This window comes from Typopeltis vanoorti, chromosome 2 (assembly GCF_054136105.1).
Source record: "Typopeltis vanoorti isolate ZY-2024b chromosome 2, IOZ_Tvanoo_1.0, whole genome shotgun sequence".
Lineage (NCBI taxonomy): Eukaryota > Metazoa > Arthropoda > Arachnida > Uropygi > Thelyphonidae > Typopeltis > Typopeltis vanoorti.
In genome coordinates this window covers 162,271,930-162,290,280 of record NC_143550.1, presented here as the reverse complement: position 1 = coordinate 162,290,280, position 18,351 = coordinate 162,271,930, and the positions used below count along the sequence as shown (strand labels likewise).

Here is an 18,351-nt window from a genome sequence, read left to right as displayed (position 1 = left end):
ACGCCAGGGTAGTTTACCATTACCTTAGCGGATCCGATGCTGACGAAGTTTGGAACCGCTGTTTTCATCTCGAGCGAAATGTTTACTTCCCCCGACTTCCATTGGGGGTTGTCTGCATCGTTTAAGATTTGTATGTTTCGAACAACACCCCATTTCCCAAACACTTCGTGGATTATTTTTTCATCACATTGTATATATTCCAGGGGGAATCTGGAGATTTTGAGCAGTTTGATAATGCTCCCCACCATGAACGGAAAAATTTCCTTTCCGTTACATTGAAAGCCTTTGAGCAACTTGTCCCTAGTCTCGGCGCTCCTAACTACAACTTGGTATCTGCCATTACCGAAAGGAGTGAATCCAAATATCTGGTCCGCACCAACGCAGTCAATCAGGGCTTTAGCCAAAAGTCGGGGTCTCAGATCAGCGTCAGTCTCGATGCCGAGAGTCCGCGTGCGCGGCAAAACATTGGCCATAGCTGGTGAGGGGGGGGGGCCTAGCTATTCCCACCCCCAAGTGTTTATTATTGCCCCGGTCCGGGGTTTAGGAAGATCTGTAAATCTCCGTTAAATATATCGTGAGGCCCGATGGGACTCGTACCGATATCAACGGTTATGAACAGATGCTCAGTTTGTTTGTTTCACGAAAAAACACGAACTCGCTAACCATACTACAGAAATGATCCTGTGAAGTATGATCTCGCCTTAAAGTGAGGAAAAATAAGGCGCTCAAAAAGGCATACACAAAATCAAAGCATTTCTCGTATAAGATCTTATAGAGAAAACTGAACAAAAATTTATAATGGTGTCTTTACATTTCTTTTAATTTAAAAAAAATTCCTAATTTAAAAGCAAATAAAATATTTTATTTTACTGTCCAGTTTAATTATATTTATTTTTTTTATTTTCATAATAACTTATTGAAAGTATAATTTCCCTCTGCAAGCCTCTCGGCTAGTAAATTACAATTACTAATTACTTCAAATTAATTATGGAAAAATATAGGCTATAAAGTGAATTCTTTTGGCTTGCTAATGAAATAAATAATCGACACGAAAAGTAGCCAAGGTGAAATCTTAGAGAACGCCATATAATATGTAATTTTTTAAATGTACATTAGTATCGTGGGTGGGCTAAGGATTTTTTCTTTTAATTTTGTAATATTATTAACTGTATTTTTTATTTATTTTTTAGAACACAAGCGTATTTTAAATGGTCAACAATGAAATAATTTCAACCAGACAAATGCTATACCAAGTAATTTTATATAAACTTGGTTTTAATATATATATATATATATATATATATATATATATATATATATATATATATATATATATATATATATATATATATATATATATATATATATATATATATAACTGGAATGAATCGCTTCTATCTAATTAAATCTTATAACACCTTCAAATGCAGTCTTATATGATTTTCTTGATCTTCTAAACTCAAATTCCTTAAGGGGGAGAGGGTGAAATCCTTGAGCAAACACATTCTGTTGGCATCTTCCTTGAGTTACGAGGCTCTGGGTGGGTTAGAAGAAGAACGCGTGAACCACACTCGACCTTTGACCTCGAACTTATTCTTAGCGATAAGAAATTAGTCTCTTCGATTCTGCTAGACAAGCCCGTTCTGCGTAGGTGTCGGGAGGGGTTTGTTTGTGCTGCTTCTGGTCACATGTTGTTGCTGCTGTGCGTCAAAAGTTATTCATTAGCTACACTTCTTCACAAAAGGATCCAAAACACTCTGCACATCCCGCTGGCAAAATGTCGGCATAAAGGACCAAACCAGAGGAGTTCCAAACAGAACATTACGTGCATTCTCCACCCAGGGGAGGGCCGTCGCCTGAAGCTTCTTAGGGTGTGTCGAACAAGGTTTTATCTCGCGAAATTGCAGCCGTTTACAAGGGGGCCCTTGGCGTACCCTGTCAGACTTGGTGTGACTTTGTTAGGCTTAACTGTTAATCTGTGCGTTTGTTGTAGTCTGGTGCGTGGGGTTGGAGGGTGGTTCTCTGGTAAAGGGATGCTGGTATGCCATTGAGAACCGCATAAAACGAAGCAACCCCTTTAAAATGTCCACGTTTCTTCACATGAATTTCGTTTTATTATTTAATTTAAAAATATATAGACATAAAAAAAAAAACGAAATGTCTGATAGACGATAACAAGAAGGATCTGAAGATCATCATCAAAGGCTTGTGATATGAATTTTCATTTATAAGAAACTTTGCAATGAATGTTCCAATAGCATTGACACTTTCGCACGCATTTCATTGGTAATTCGATTGCTTTTAAGATGATTAGCGGACTCCACACTTTCATTAATATGCTTTTAAATGATTCATTAACCTAATCGAATGATGTGGATATTTATCGGACTATAACGTGTGGGGTGGTCTATCTGTGAGTGAAAACCCCCATCCAGCGCACCCAGAGGGAGGAAAGGAGCCTTGTCCCCCCCCCCCCCCCCAAGGAAACAAACACTAGAAAATTTTCCAAAAATCAATCTTTTCCTAATTAAAATTCGTTTTTTTATTTATGTTGTGTCGTGTCTTCTATTTCTATTCTATTTATGAATTAGCGATCATTGCAGATGCTCAGTCATAGGTCGTATGCGATGCGTAGTGTGTATTCTCAAATCGTCTGCCCAACTCGCCCCCCCCCCAAAGATTAAATCCTGAGTGCGCCACTAACCCCATCAATCCCATCTTCGTTAGAAGTCACGTAACAACAACAACAAAAAATCTTTTAATGCTAAATAACTTGACTACACCCTTTGGGCACAGCTAAAGTTGGCGGTTTTTTGTTGATTTAAAAGTAGAATTAGTCTCCCACATGTTAGGATTAGGAGTGTTCTGTATATCATAGGCGAATTACTAGCATAACCAGGTCACGCAATCTTTTTTAGAGTAGCAGTTTTTCTCCATCGAACGATGGCGAGCATTTGGTCTGCTAATCCATTTTGTTCCTAAGCTGAAGATCTGCCAGAATGTCCATAACACGGAAGTTTACATTGGAAGTGTATACTGTATACAAACTATTTAAATGTTTGCTCGATATCCTATTCTCATTCAGTGTACTTTGTTTATCATATCTTTACACCCGAAGATACCCCATTTACTATTAACGAAATATTGCATTTTTTTTTTTTTTTTACTTTTTGTGATTAATAGACCAATGATCAATACATTTCTTTATTAATATATATCCCATATTCCATTTATAAAACGTGGATTTTTTAAATTAGCAGTCATTTTGCTGGGCTTGCTGTACATGATTACTAAGACTGAATGGTATCAATTTGACAAATAAAAATTCTCATTTTTGCATCAATACAAGATCTGTGGAATTCTAACACTTGCAACAATACCGAAGTAATAAAATTAATTTAGTATACAAATTCAATCTTTTGCTTTTTTTTTTTTTTTTAAAGTCCGGTTGCTATTTTTGTTAAATTCAGTTTGATACCAAGTGGTCTTTATTTACCCTAAAAACAAGACATACTTGTGGTGAATAACTTTATTTCTTATATTGAGAATTATATATCAGAAGTTCTTTAAAAGTATAAAATATCTTAAAAAAAATTTTAAAAAAAGCAAATTAAATTATAAAAATATTTTTCTTTTTCTTTATACCTAAAATAAACCGTGGCATATTTCAATACCTTTTAAATTTAATTATCTTATCTATTATTCTTGGATATTCACTTTTTTATTTATTATATTTAGGAGTAGGATAAGTCCTGTTTAGGACTTCCAGCGTAACAAATGGCAATGCTGTAGCCAATGAAGTTTTAACTGAGGCTCGGCTATTGCCGTTACCCAGCCATGACTAGAGCTTTTTGCTCAATAACACTCCATCCACACAGATTTACTTCATTCAGATGACGGGATAAAGAGTCAAGGACTCAGTCCATCTCCCAGTTCTTTTAAGAACTATTTATTATATTATTTATTAATTATATAATGTCCTAGGCACATAAAAGAAAATGGTGACTTTGTTCTTGTATAATAATGGGGAAAATCTTGAATTGGAATTTTAATATGCTATTCCTCGCCGAATGCCGTCAGAGAATAACTACCGCTCTCCAGGCTGTGTCTGTTTATGTCCATAATAGCTAGAGTCTGCTTCAACCAACGACCTCATCGCCCCCTCCCCCCCATTCGCAGATAAATTTGCCGATGAGGCACACCAGTGACATCTCCTTACATCACAAAAGGACTCCCCACAGACAACCAATTACTTGGTGTCATTTGACGGTCACATACATTTTAGGAATGTTTAAGAAGAAAAATACAAAATGTGCAGACTAGCACACGAAAACTGAACCCATCATATGATTAATTCACTGCGTGCTTCACCGAGACCCTAACAGAAAGAGAAAATTGTGTAGCATCGCCATTGAATTTATTTATTTATTTTATTTTTTTAGATTGAGGACAACTGCAGTTTATACACCGATGCCAATGACGTAATTCGTCTATAAATCTAATATACGATAATAAATCTAATTCTGATGCATTTCTCCAAGAAAGATGAGATTTATTTAGTGGTTCCTTTTCAAACAAAATTGTTGCTAATATTGGCATTTGTCTGTACAATTTCAAAATTCATTATTGTGATAGATCACCATAACTTTACTACAGCTGACGCATTTGTAGGTGCTGTTTCTACCAAGGTAACCTATTTATAATTATTTCTCACACTTAATGAAAACAGGACTTCGAATAGACAGACAGTTAACGCTTCAACCATTTATTTCACGTCAAGCGAAAAGGTAAACGTCTGAGTAAATAGAGTAACTGCCATTAATGAAACATTTATAATGCCACAACGAACAGTATGCTCCTCCACCAAGAATTTCTTGGGTTAGAAAGCATATACTGCATTTAACCAAATATTGGAACACCTGTGCATAATGAACTAAGTTCTCATAAATATTTTCATATTTTGATGATCATATGTTGTTCATATTGCTCATGCATTTTCATATCAGTGACTATAAGCATTAAAAAAAATGAATGCAATTGCGACATTTGTGCTTTGGTAAGAGTCAGGTTCAAATTCCGTCGCTATTATTATTATTATTATTATTATCAGGGGAGACTCGTGCATAGACACTGCGGAACTGCAGCACCCCCCCCCCCAATTTTTCTCGATATATAAATCTATTTATTCATTTATTTATATTTGCTTGTAACATTTAATTTTATCATCAACAATCCTATACAATTCTCTTATTTGGTATAAAAAATAATAAAAATCCATCTTGTAGCACTTAGGGGGGCGAAGGACGCTAGCAGCACTGTGTTTACCACAGTGTCATATTGCTACTCGCACAAGCGTATGCACTTATAGTGAGATGCGAGCTATTAGGGTAATGCGGCACTGTCTGTGGCGCAGTTCCACTGTTGTTTACATGCAGTTTGCGCCAGAAGTAGTGCTCGTAGTGTTTATAGTGTTTACTCCATGTCTTTAAATATTTGGACATTACAATTAAAGACATAACATTTGTTATGGTTTTTATTTTAGAACATTATTGGGGTTATGATAATGGATTTTATTTTTCAGTCATTTTGAATTATACTAAACTGTAAAATTTTATCGATAATAAACAATATTGTTTCATGTTTAATTTTTTTTAAAATTTTTTTACCATAATTTTGATATTTTTTATCCAAACACGTATACACTGTACTTACAGTGTGTATGTATATTTCGAAAGTTGCAGCATCCCCACGATTTCAAGCTATGAGCCGCCACTGATTATTATTATTATTAATGATGACTTGGCCACTACATACTTAGACTACATACTTGTACGCACTACATACTTAGACACCATTCAAATCAAAACTAGGCTACTTGTATATAACGGTTGAACTTCGATAAAGGTAGAAATCTGTGTAGGACGTTTCTCATAATACATAGCAATGTACATGAAAGGAGATATCTGGTGCATTATGGGATACTGAGGTAAATTTGATATGAAATGAACAGTCTCTAAGGTAAAATTAGCCTACTCGTGGTTATGTTAAGTGCAGTGGTGGCCGGTGAAAATTTTAAGTGGGGGTGCTGCATATACAAAATTAAAAAAAATATTTTTTTTTCCTAATCAGTAACCAATTTATTAATAAATAAATTTAAATATTAAAAAATTTCTTTATTAAAAATATTTTACCCTCACCACGAACAAACACTAATAATAAAATTTTCGTACACAGAAATAACGCGCGCAAGCATACACTTTATCTATAGCTATAAGATATACTTTATCTGTAGATTCACTTGCTACGTGCAGTGAAAAGAGCAAACGAATATCGGCGAGTCTAGTCGGAACTGACCGAACGTGATAATTCCGACACTGCTTTAGATCGCAGTGCATTTGTTTTGTAATCTAAAGCATTAATCGAACAATTCCAATTATTAAATATTCAATCAATGTCAAAACATAAGCTGTAACATGTTGTACTTTTAACATGTACTGCATTTATATAATGTTGTAAGCATTGTTGTTATTATTTATAAACACAAACAAAATTTAAATTTTTCATTTTTTCCTTGGGGGTGCTGCAGTGTCTCAGTGCCTATGTACAAGCCGCCACTGGTCAAATGCAATAGATTTTTATTTGCACACTCTTGGGTAAAAGATTCGAAGAAGAATATGCTTTCTTGTCAGGCAGAATTTATTTCCTATATCTTTCTTATATATACATATACTGTGTAAATGCTATTTACACAGTATATAGTTCTCGTGGGTGAGAGCCACATTAAAAAAATCTAGAATCGCACTATATTGTCTAGTATTATGATACAAGAGATGTAGCTATAAGACATACAGTCACTATCAAAAATTAATATTTTAAATATATATTTTTTAAAGATATATTTTGAAATAAATTCAAAAGTTATATAGTTTTAAAACATATTCTAAAGAATTTAAATAACTGCTCATTTCAATATACACCCTTTATTTAAACATATATTAAATAAATATTTTATTCAATAAATGGATATTTCATTTTATTATCATAAATTCATATATAAAAAATTAAATGGTGTTCCTAAATCCTAAATATTTAAAAAAACTGGATATGCCTAGATTTTTTTAGTATTTTTTAATGATTATGAGAAATCATATAGATATATTATAATTTTATATAGTAGAATTACTTTTATTTTATTTTTTCTCCTTTTTCTTTGCAGCCCAGTGAAGTTCATTTTCAGAGTCACACATTTAGGTCGAAAGCATTTAAAAGGCCGCGTTCTTGTGACCTTTGTCAGCAGCAGATCAAGGATCAGGGCAGCAGCTGTAGAGGTGAGATAATTTAGAAATTTATTTTATCAAAAGTTAATAATATAAAATTTTAAATTCAAATAAAATGTTTCTGATGAATTTATTATTACTATTTTATTTTTATTTTATTAATATAAATCATCATAAGAAGGCATCCATTTGGTACCAGCACTCGAGGGCCTCTTCGAATACCATATTGCTCAGCTGCGTGCAGGAGGAGGGGGGGAATGGGGGGAGAAGGTCATGAATGGGTCCAGAAACGGCACATACTACATGTCGGATCTCTAGAAGTATTTCCGCCAATTAATTTTCAGCTAATCCACCACTTACTTAAGGATGTCACACTGTTTCCGAGTGCCATCTCCCCTGTCCACTGAATCACTCTTGGCAGCGCCACCTAACGGCAGACACAATGCTACATACTGTACAACCGGATGCATAACGGTAGATTTACTGAGCACATTAAGCCTGATTTACAGTCGGGGCATGTGGAATCCCATTCTGTACCCTAGGATGGGGATGAGTTACGGCGGCGAGAGGCGTACGTGTTCGTATCCTTGCAGAGCACTTCGCTGTCCGGCAACGAAGTGCTAAATTACTTAACTTTTCTTCTTTCATTTTCACTCATTCTTACTTCTAAATCAAACGGCACCTCACTCCACAGTTTACTCTAACTTACACCCACGCAATTCATCACAGCATCACGTGACCATTAGCTCTGGACAACAACAACAACTTCAACCAATCATGATGCACTCTCTAACCCAGCGAGTTTCAGATGCATCAAACATCATAGAAAGCAACATTAAGTCTTTCTCTCTCTCTCTCTCTCTCTCTCTCTCACACACACACACACACACACACACACACACGAAGATATTTATATTGTACTCCGGTTTACTGCTTTCTATTTCCCGATATCAAAATATCTTCAAAAAGAACTTCGCAACATGAACAGTGGTCACAAGGGATATCAGATTGCATTCTTGAAACTATCTGGAGTTTAAATCTCTATCAGTATGGAGAGGGATTTAAACACATTAATATATAAATACGAGTTTATAAAAAAAAATCCAAAAAAGGCAGAACAGCTCTCCTATATATGCTTTATAGGGCTCGACAAATAAGCTCGCCCACTTGCTCATGGCGAATAACTGCTAACTGGACAAAATATATTTATATTTTATAAAATAATATAAACGAAATCTTGAAAAAAAAAAACAGATACATCGTCAGTAAACATTTTATGGAACTCCTATTGACTTATTGGGACATTAAAAAATCGAAGGGGATCTTGGACGAGTACATTTTTTTTGGGGTGGTGGATAGGGTTTTGCATAATTTGTCGAGTCCTATGCCTGGATATACAAAGAGACGCTAATAGAAACTTAGGCATTCTATATTTCGAATAAAATAAAATAAAGAAATAAATAAGATTCCCCATCTATTTCTCGACTTAGTCGATCTTTCTAGGAGGAAAACAGATTTTCATTTTTCACCTGGAAACTCGGTTTTAGCCTTTTAACTAAAAAAAAAATTGACTATAGAAATTACACCAAAACAGTAATATCGGTTTAAGTTTAGGATCATGAGATAAAGGATTTTCATTATCTCATCTGCATTATCAATTTCATCTGTTGACTGCCATACTCCCCTCCTCCAAAGTTTCCAAAATCAATGGTAGTCATAACCTCCAATATTGATGACGATAAGAGTGGAGAGGCTGTTTATCATTTTCTAAAATTAGTTTGACTAAAAGAATTGCACTTACCTAATCCCATTTTAGTAATAAAATACTTAGATTTCTTTTTCCCTCTTGTATTTTCAGTTGACATTCCTTTAATATAATCGTGAGTCAACTGAATAAACCTTTCCCCACTCAGAATTACCACAATCTTTAGGCCGAAGTGATTATTGGTTGCTTTTGAATTGACAGACATTTTTCTTTTATGTATACCTTTTTAGAATACATTTATAAAAGTATTGTTATTATAAATTGTTAATATAAGTAATACTGTCACATAAGAATCTGAAGTAGTCTTAATTGCATTTGGGCATATGCAAAGTAAACTGTACGATTCCTAGAATTTATTGTTTGAAAATAAAATATATATTTTATAAAAGTTTTACTTATAAACTGTAATTTTTAGAATTGTTTAAATAATTAAATATTATAATTAAATATTAAAATTAAATATTATAATTATTGTAAATTATTTACAGTTATTAATTATAATTGTAAATAATTATAAATTTTATAATTTCAACGTTTATTTCAATATAAATAAATGCTTTAGTTCTTCATAAAGAAAAACACTTGTTTATTTATTTATTATTTTTTAAATCGTCTAAAATAATTCACATTATTCAAATTGCATTCAAGTAGTGAAATCTGCATCTCCACTGGATGGATGACGTCATTAAAACGTCACCTTTCCTAGGATGATTATTTAATCGAGTTATGTTATAACTATATATCCTAATCTTTATCTAATGACGTCATAACTAATGTTTTACAACACGTGATTTCTTACTGTATATTTAACAGATTTGAAACGTCATTGGTTACGTTGTCTTTTACAAGCTTCGCTACTGACTGCCAAAATTCTTCTTTGTAGAAATGGGATCAACTTACTTTCCTAATATGAATCTCGTAGAACAGTAACTGTGCCCACGTCTTTGTTGGCAAGTCACCCAAATGCTGTCGCCAGAATATAAACGTGCATATTTTGAGAAAAGAAAGAATTCGAATGTTTATAAACAAAGAATGGTTTGTTTATAAACAGATTTTGATTGAGTAGGAAGTTTTTGTGTGGGTGGATGAGTGGGTGAGGGTGGGGAGTGAATAGACGAAAACGGCAGTTATTTATTTCGCGTGTCATGGCAAAATGAAGAGGAAAGAAAAACAGTTGAGTCCCATCAAAACAAGTAAAGCATCTCAATTGCCAAATTGTATATATAAATTAACGTGTGTGTGTGTGTGTGTGTGTGTGTGTGTGTGTGTGTGTGTGTGTGTGTGTGTGTGTGTGTGTGTGTGTGTGTGTGTGAAATTTTAATCTGATATTAGTAGATAAAAGTTCGTGATGTGTGTCTAGTTCAGCAGTACGAAGAGTTTTTTGACATTCAATACAGAGGATTTTACAGTTTTGTGAATTAGGAAGTGATCTAATGCAGTTTTTAGTATTTGATTATTTCCATGTTATAACCAATAGCAATACAACATGACTACAAATCCTACTGATGTTGCTGCTGCTGCCATCTTATTTTACGTATATCGTTTTAATGTGATTAAAATGATCTACGTTTCTACTTTTACATGATGGTCATCTTCAGAAATGTATACATTTTAAATTCTTAAGAAATTAGCACAGTATTACTCGAGGATAAATAATATCTCATACTAATTAACCTGCATAGCCTGACCTCTTGTGGTGAAAAAAATGAACCATTATAAATTCATCACATCAGCCAATTTGAAATTCGTATTATTGACATCCAGTTGTAATATGTCCTGTCCCTTTTTTATCTTGTAACCCTTCATTCATAATTTTTGAGTCCTGTTAATTCTTGGCCTAAATAAAGAGTGGTATTTTTATTTTATATATATATATATATATATATATATATATATATATATATATATATATATAAAATAAAATGAAGTGAGAGGGGAGGAAGAGAATACATGGATGTGCTGAATAAATGTTTCAGTTTGGTAGAAGGCTAAAGGTAGTTTTGACGCTGTACATTAAATCTTTACCCATTTTTTCTGATAGACCTTTAATCTATAGAATAGACACTGCTTTGCTGAAATTGTTTTTGTTGTTTTGGTGTGTGTTATTTTTTTGTTCAGTATTTGATTCATTTTCTTTTCTTAGGTTCATCCAACTAAGAAAAGACTAACCCAAACTAATTACAACTGATTCAACGATAGCCTGATGTGATGAATTTATGATTGTTATTTTATTTATTATTATTTTTTCACCATAAGAGGTCAGGCCAGGCAGGTTATTTAGTTTTAGTATCAGACATAACGTATCCCACAGTAGTACGATGCTAATTGTTTCTGAATGTGGCGTGTGTGTGTGTGTGTGTGTGTGTGTGTGTGTGTGTGTGTGTGTGTGTGTGTGTGTGTGTGTGTGTGTGTGTGTGTGTGTGTGTGTGTGTGTGTGTGTGTGTGTGTGTGTGTGTGCGTGTGTGTGCATGCATCCCTGAAGACGACCTTCTTGTAAACGTGGAAACGTAGATCATTTTAGTATGATTAAAGTTATTTATGTCACAACGGAGTTGACTCCATAAATTTAATTAATGTTTTTGACATTATTATTGCCGAATCTCTCTCTCTCTCTCTCTTTATGATTTTTATTTATCTGCCTTTATTTATTTCCTCTTCTTTCTATTTCAAGTTATCTCTTCTTTCTTCTTTTTCCTTCTTTTTTTTTATTCTGTCTTTATTCCTTTTACATTCTTCCTCAGTTTTTTCTCTTCCTTCTCTCCTTTTCTTTACTCTCTCTCTCTTTCCCTGTGATCTCTGAAATTTAGTCCTCCTAACACGCACTATCGTCATCAACCCCCCCCCCTTCTTCCATCAAACAGGAAGGTGGTGTGGGGGGAATGATTCTAAATCGCACAACTCTGACGTACAACGACCATTCGGCCCATCGTTCTCTCGCAGATTGTTCATGTCTTTTGCAACCTCTTCTCCCGGACCTTTCTTTGCTTTACGTTACTGGAGTCACTAGTAGCGCCACCTAGCGGAACTAATCGTCCGTCAACAGAGAAACGTCCGCCCACTCCTTCCTGTTCTCAGCTACAGGGGCTTCTTTTGTTGCGGGCGGTCCGACCAATTCGAGGCGGTGGCGTGTCCGCATTGTTTGGTGGCGGAATACATGACGGGTGACCTTCTGATGACAGTTCGTAGAACTACGGAAAGCCACCGTTGAAAAACGAACAAGAAATAACTGGAAGAATTAAAGAACGAGAATGCTTCGAAGCGGGAAGAATAGCAAAGATCCAGGTGGAGTCAGGTCTGGGTGGGAGGGAACGCCGTTGGTAAGTAGCGTTGCTGGATGTTCCGTCAGCAGCTCAAGTGGGTCAATATGAGTGTAATCTATCTAATACGCGAATTGTTCAGCGCACTTTCATTGGCAGACGGTGTGTGTAATTGCAATGTCTAAACTGCAGCCCACACGTGAAGTTGCCTATTGGATTAAAGCTACCTGAGGCATTCGTCTCTGTAGGGTTTACACAATGGCACCAGGCACTGCTTTTCCCTACTATATTCGAAGGCAAAAAAAAAAAAGTCGATTGAATTTTTTCCGAGACAGTATATTTCCCTCTGACTGAAACGCCATCTCTTGGCACAAGCGTGAACTATGTTTCAATGGTTTAAGGGTGAAAAAACATTAAAAGTAAAGATCACATTAATAAAATATGACCTCTTCTATAATGGCAGGAGGGGTTCTTTGTAAGGAGAGGGAGAGGAGTGGTGACATAATGAACATTATCCTAGCTTCGTAGTAGTCAATACCTCATCGGTGGTTCATTAGCATGTTCATTCAATGGCCTTCTTTCCATCTTCCTCCACTCGGGGTTGAAATTATGGCAATCCTTAATATCATTTGCATCCCATTACACTTCCCACCTCACGTGCTAGTCCTCTTTGGCAGTCTTCACCATCACTCCATCGTAAATTCGCCGACCACAAGGCGCTGACCGCGAGCGTGCATCCAAACGTATGACCTTTGACCTCAAGTCGTTACTTCTTTCACTTTGACGTTGGCAGTCGACAGGAGGGGCGAGAATATGTTGACCCCTTGGTAGGGTTATGCCGTAATAGAGAGAGAGAGAGAGAGAGAGAGAGAGAGAGAGCAAATACTTCCCCTTCGACCTCATATCCTGCTTTAGCGGGCGGACTCTAAAGTGACACCCCAAACATGCCGCTCCCTCAACATGTGTTTCACGATTTCCACTGGAGTTTGTCGCATTTTCTGGTACAGGAAGGTTCAATTTGTCACTTTTGATTTGCTTGATGTTGGCGATCCTCCTTCTCTCTCTATGTGTGTGTGTGCGTGTGAAGATAAAAACGACCTCTTTCTTACTAGCCGCTAGAATTTATTGCTTTTTCCTTTGGGGGGTTAGGAAAGGGGTAGACAAGAATGATATAATAAAACAAATTACGGAGTTTCGTAGCGTTTTAAGGCACTCCAGGTGGAGATGAGGGAGATATATGAGCTATGCCTAAGCGGATAAATGAAGGAAATAGTGAGAGTTGAGTCACACATACACAAATATTAATGGGCGTAAAAAAAAAATAATAAAAGTGAGGTATATAGACTGAGCCATATGTCTTAATAAATTTAAAATTTTGTGTTCAATTTTACAGATTAAAAAAAATTGTAAAATTATGGTAAATAAATACTCACCTGGAAATAAAAGACAAAACAAAAATATTTTAAGCCAGTGCTTCCCAAACTTCTGAATGTCAAGGCCTCCTTTGGAAAAATTAAAATATTTCACGACCCCCATCGAAAAAAAATCGTAATACAGACATATATTGCAGTATTATAATATTTATTGTATTTATATTCAATACAAAACATACACAGCGAATATTGCAAAAATCAAATGTAAATATTACATTTTTAGCATCTTACATACACATTTGACATGGCACGTTATCTTATATTTTTATACAGATAGATATATTGTTATTATACATTTGCAGTACAAGTACATGAAACGTAAAACGATTAGTAATAAAGAAAGAATTAAAAACATAAGAGAAGTTTAATAACAATTTAATGTGATGGATGTGTTTCAATACTGCTACACCAAAAATTAGGTGAAATATTTGAAACTGCAATTCTTAGATTTCTGCTTTGAAATGAAACTTATATGAATAAGCAATATTTACTAATATTCATTAAGCACCCAAATACGCAGGAAGTAAAATTTGCGAACCAGCACCGATGTGTGATTTTTTCCCATTAAAATATTAAAAAAAAAAAAAAAGAAATAAGAAATAATAAAAATTAAATACGTTTCTTTTAAGATAAAAAAAATCTACTTAGTCTTAAAACATTTTAAACTTTGTTTTCATTATTTCATGGCCCCCCCTGAACAAAACCTACGGCCTACAGTTTGGAAAGCGCTGTTTTAAGCGACTCAAAAGTTATCAGGATGCGACAAATTATAGAAAACTCTCCTCGCCACGAAAAAAAAAAAAAAAAAGCTTGCCCAAGACCCCCAATTTTTTTAATGATATGTCTCAATAAGTCAATAGAATTTCCACAAAATGAATAATAGTGCTAAACCGTGGTTCGATTTTTTTTTTAAATTTAATTTAAAAAAAAATCCAATTTTGTCCAGGCTGCAACTTTTCGCAATCTAGGCAAATCTCCTCGCCGTGGGGGAGGGGGTATTTGTTGAGCCGTGGTTATTATCATATAAGAAATATTGTTGACACACAGAGCATCTATAGAGACAGAGATGGTTTTAATTTAGCAAAGATAAGGTTGGATTTGAGGAAGATTATCCTTCCAAGAAATTTAACAATAGGCTAGTTCTGTAAGCAAAATTATGCCAGTTTCTATACGTCTATCTCATCCTTTATTAGTGAAGCAACTGATAAAAAAATCCACAAAATATAACGCTCCAATTTTCATGTGTTTTACAGATCTACAAAAAACATTCCATCCATCCAACTGTCATTCCTTTTTGAACGGGTTAACTCCCCTTCAAAAATCACTGGTTAAAGTGAAACAAGATCACTTTAATATTATGACAGATTTTGCTATCTGGCTATGCATCTTGTTACATTTTGCTTACATCGCGTCAAAATGCAGGATTTTTCGTTTGAAAAGATAGTAAAGCTATCGTTGATAGTAAAGCTTATCAAACGATATTTATGCAGATAATATATAAAAACACAATGCGCATGTTTCGACAAATCTAGAAGAAAAATCCCTTAATTTAGGTCAACTTTTCAAAAGAACATGCAAGCTGCAAAATGGTTTTAATTACGGCAATCTAATTACAGTGTCATTAGCCATCTTTGGGCGCAAAAATAAAAGAAAATTTTTTTTTATTATTATTCGTTATTTTTTTTTTTGTTTTTTTGTTTTTATGGATTGTAGTCTTTCATTCTCCAACGTGTAGGGGCGCCACATGCGTTGAATAATTAATCTGTTTCATCACGTGTGTTTTGTGCAATTCTCGTTATGCAAACATTAAAAAAATGCGCCTGCGCACTGTTGTTTTCTCACAATGGATTTTCTGAGTCACATTAGCTTGCAAAGAGACTCTCGGTCTATTGTTATGCTGTCAACGTGCTTGTATTTGCTGTGATAATTTAAGTTTTTTTTTTTCTTTTTTCCCATTAGTCTTTCGCAATGCTAGAAAGGGAATCTATTTAGTAATAAGTAATTAACGTCAAATGACAGCTGTACCAGTCCTAAAAAATTTTCTCTATTTCACATGCGCAATACAACAATGCGTTTTGCTGGTTTACATTTTATGTTATAATGAATGTATTAAATGGAAAATCAGAGTGATGGCAATACTGCGTGCTTATTTTTTGAACACAAAACACTAATTTTTCATTGATTTTCACTTCCTAAATAAGTGTACATGTAGTATTTAAAAAAAAAGTAAATGAAAAATTAATAATATTTTGTTTATATATATATATATATGAATGAATGGCTATGCTGTACTGGCTCTATGGACACGCTGTATTGGAATATCATTGCGATAATGTACCTTGCATTATTATCCATGCATCCAATTTCTCTGGTGTGTTTAATATTATTTGACCAATCCTTTGATTGTTATTTAAGTCAGCTTCGCTTAGTCACCATTGTTGACGTTTCCATAGAAACGTTAAAGGCATGGATGAGTCAGTAGAGGGCGCAATTTATCAATGTCATCTCGAACACAACAGTTTATATTTTTCTATGTAGATAGATTAGCTTTTCAGCATACAAAGTAACATATCACGTATTTCAGTGTTTCATTCTTCTATTAATATTCCTACACTTTTTTATCCTGCTAATTTTAGACAAAATGTAAACAAATTGAAACATAATCAGTTCGATCATCGGAAGTTAGAAGATAAATAATAATATTGATTTTGTATGACATCTCTTTTGTCATATGGGCTCTCTATGTTTTTCACATTGCCATCCTCATAATCTTACTTGTAGTATTTAATCATGTCTGAAATAAAATTTTTAAATTTTTTTTAAAGTCGAAATGTAGTAAATATTGCAATAAATTAAACCTAAATCTATTTATAAACCTATTGCTATTCTGTTTATTGTTTTTATGCTGTTAATATTAATTACTTGTATTTTCTTGTAGTGTGCAAGTATGCATGTCATAGGGACTGTGAGTCGAAGGTAAGTAGCTCATTTTTAAATAATAAAACAAAATCTATTTTGACAGTTACAGCAAAATCATGAGTTAAAATCCAAGATAATCTGCTTCTAAAATTATTTCGTGATACATTGATTATGTAAATTATATAGTCCCATGCCATTCCCATGGAGCAAAAGTCAAAAATTATCATTTGAAATTGTATGCAAATTGGAAACATTACGATGTTAACCTTTTGAAATATTTATGATCGAGTGAGGTATTCTTTGACAGATAATAACTTCACTTTGACAGATGCATCGTGTGTGAACAATCGCCACTGGAACATCGTTTAGAGGAGAGAGAGAAAAAAAAGTTACGAATTCAACGACTACTTATAAACTTATATTATGCGATTAATTCCTAAATATGCTCAAATCAGATGTGAAATGCAAAATTCGGAAATTTGCAAATCACCAGTTACAAGCGAAAGACGAATCAGTTTCATAGATAGAAATAACTGTAATTTAATTAGAATCACAGAGGGCGCTGCTAACACTCGCACTTACTAAATAAGGTACTACGATAAATATAAAAAATAAAGTATGCTGTCTGTTATATTTCTGTGACTGTACGTTTAATTATCTTTATCCCCCCATAATGCCTTACCTTTAGGGTTAAGTATATAGCAATTTACTTATTTTTCTGCATTTTTAATTCGAAAAACATAATAAAATAATATGATTGGTTGACGTATTTCTGAATAATATTGTTGTAATTGGAATAAGAGAGGGCGCTGTTAACGCAATGCGTAGTAAGGCGCTGTACAATAATTAAAAAAAAAAAAACACGTTATTTTTAGTTATATTTCAGAGTATACAAATTTCAATGACGGATCCATTAGGGAAGAGAATTATTTCCTTTCTATCGAGGAATCAAAGCCAAAAAATATTCTGAAATTTTATTTAATTAAAATTTATATTTATAAATAAAGTTTTTGAATTATTATGTAAATTAAAATTTGAAATAAATTTAATTAAGTGAAGAATTGAATAACTATTAATAAAACTTTAAAAAAAAACGTAACGAGTATTACGTTTTTTAAACAATAATTGTTATCTCACGATATTCTTTAAACTTAGTATTTAAAGTAATTCAGTAGAATAATAATTGCTTTATGTATTTATTTTTTATGTTTGATCAGAAAACTAAATTAACGATCCAACAATACCAAGTGCAAAACTTCGTACTGACTGGATTTTCTGATGCATCGTTTTGCGCCATCTATGAGCAAAATAATTTACTATAAAATGTGTTTGATCTATCGCTGAAGAGATTCTATACATGAAAATAATCTCTAGCAAACCATGCTACTATAACGTGTAAACAGAAATGTTAAGTAATTTCTCTTATCAAAATTGTTTGCTTCAGTAATGTTTTCACATATCGGCAGTTAACAATTTTTAAATTATTCTTGTTATGCTTTTATTATTATGCAATAGATGGCACTAGCAATTGCAGACTTTCTTTTGGTTATAAAATTTACATTTGTAACGAAAATAAATAATTTTTTTTTTTTTTAATATTTCGTACTTTGTTTATTCTTTTGGCATTTATTTTATGTTTTAGTTTAAAACAAAGACATCAGTAATATTTATCAGTTTTTTTTTCCTTTAATCCTTTGGAA

At 33.6% G+C, this 18,351-nt stretch overlaps 1 protein-coding gene and 1 pseudogene across 3 annotated transcripts in view; one reads left to right on the top strand and one right to left on the bottom strand.

Annotated features, from left to right (window-relative positions):
- Nucleotides 1-595: 595 nt before the first annotated feature.
- On the bottom strand, nucleotides 596-698 carry LOC150109588 (small nucleolar RNA U3; annotated as a pseudogene).
- A 6,523-nt stretch (nucleotides 699-7,221) lies between these two features.
- Nucleotides 7,222-18,351, top strand: part of LOC150109587 (tensin-1-like) — a 540,448-nt gene continuing 529,318 nt past the window's right edge. For all 3 annotated transcript variants that reach the window (XM_090413690.1, XM_090413698.1, XM_090413682.1), the window contains exons 1-2: nucleotides 7,222-7,328; nucleotides 16,671-16,708. The gene's annotated coding sequence lies outside the window, so the exon portion shown is untranslated. The remainder of the gene's footprint in view (nucleotides 7,329-16,670; nucleotides 16,709-18,351) is intronic.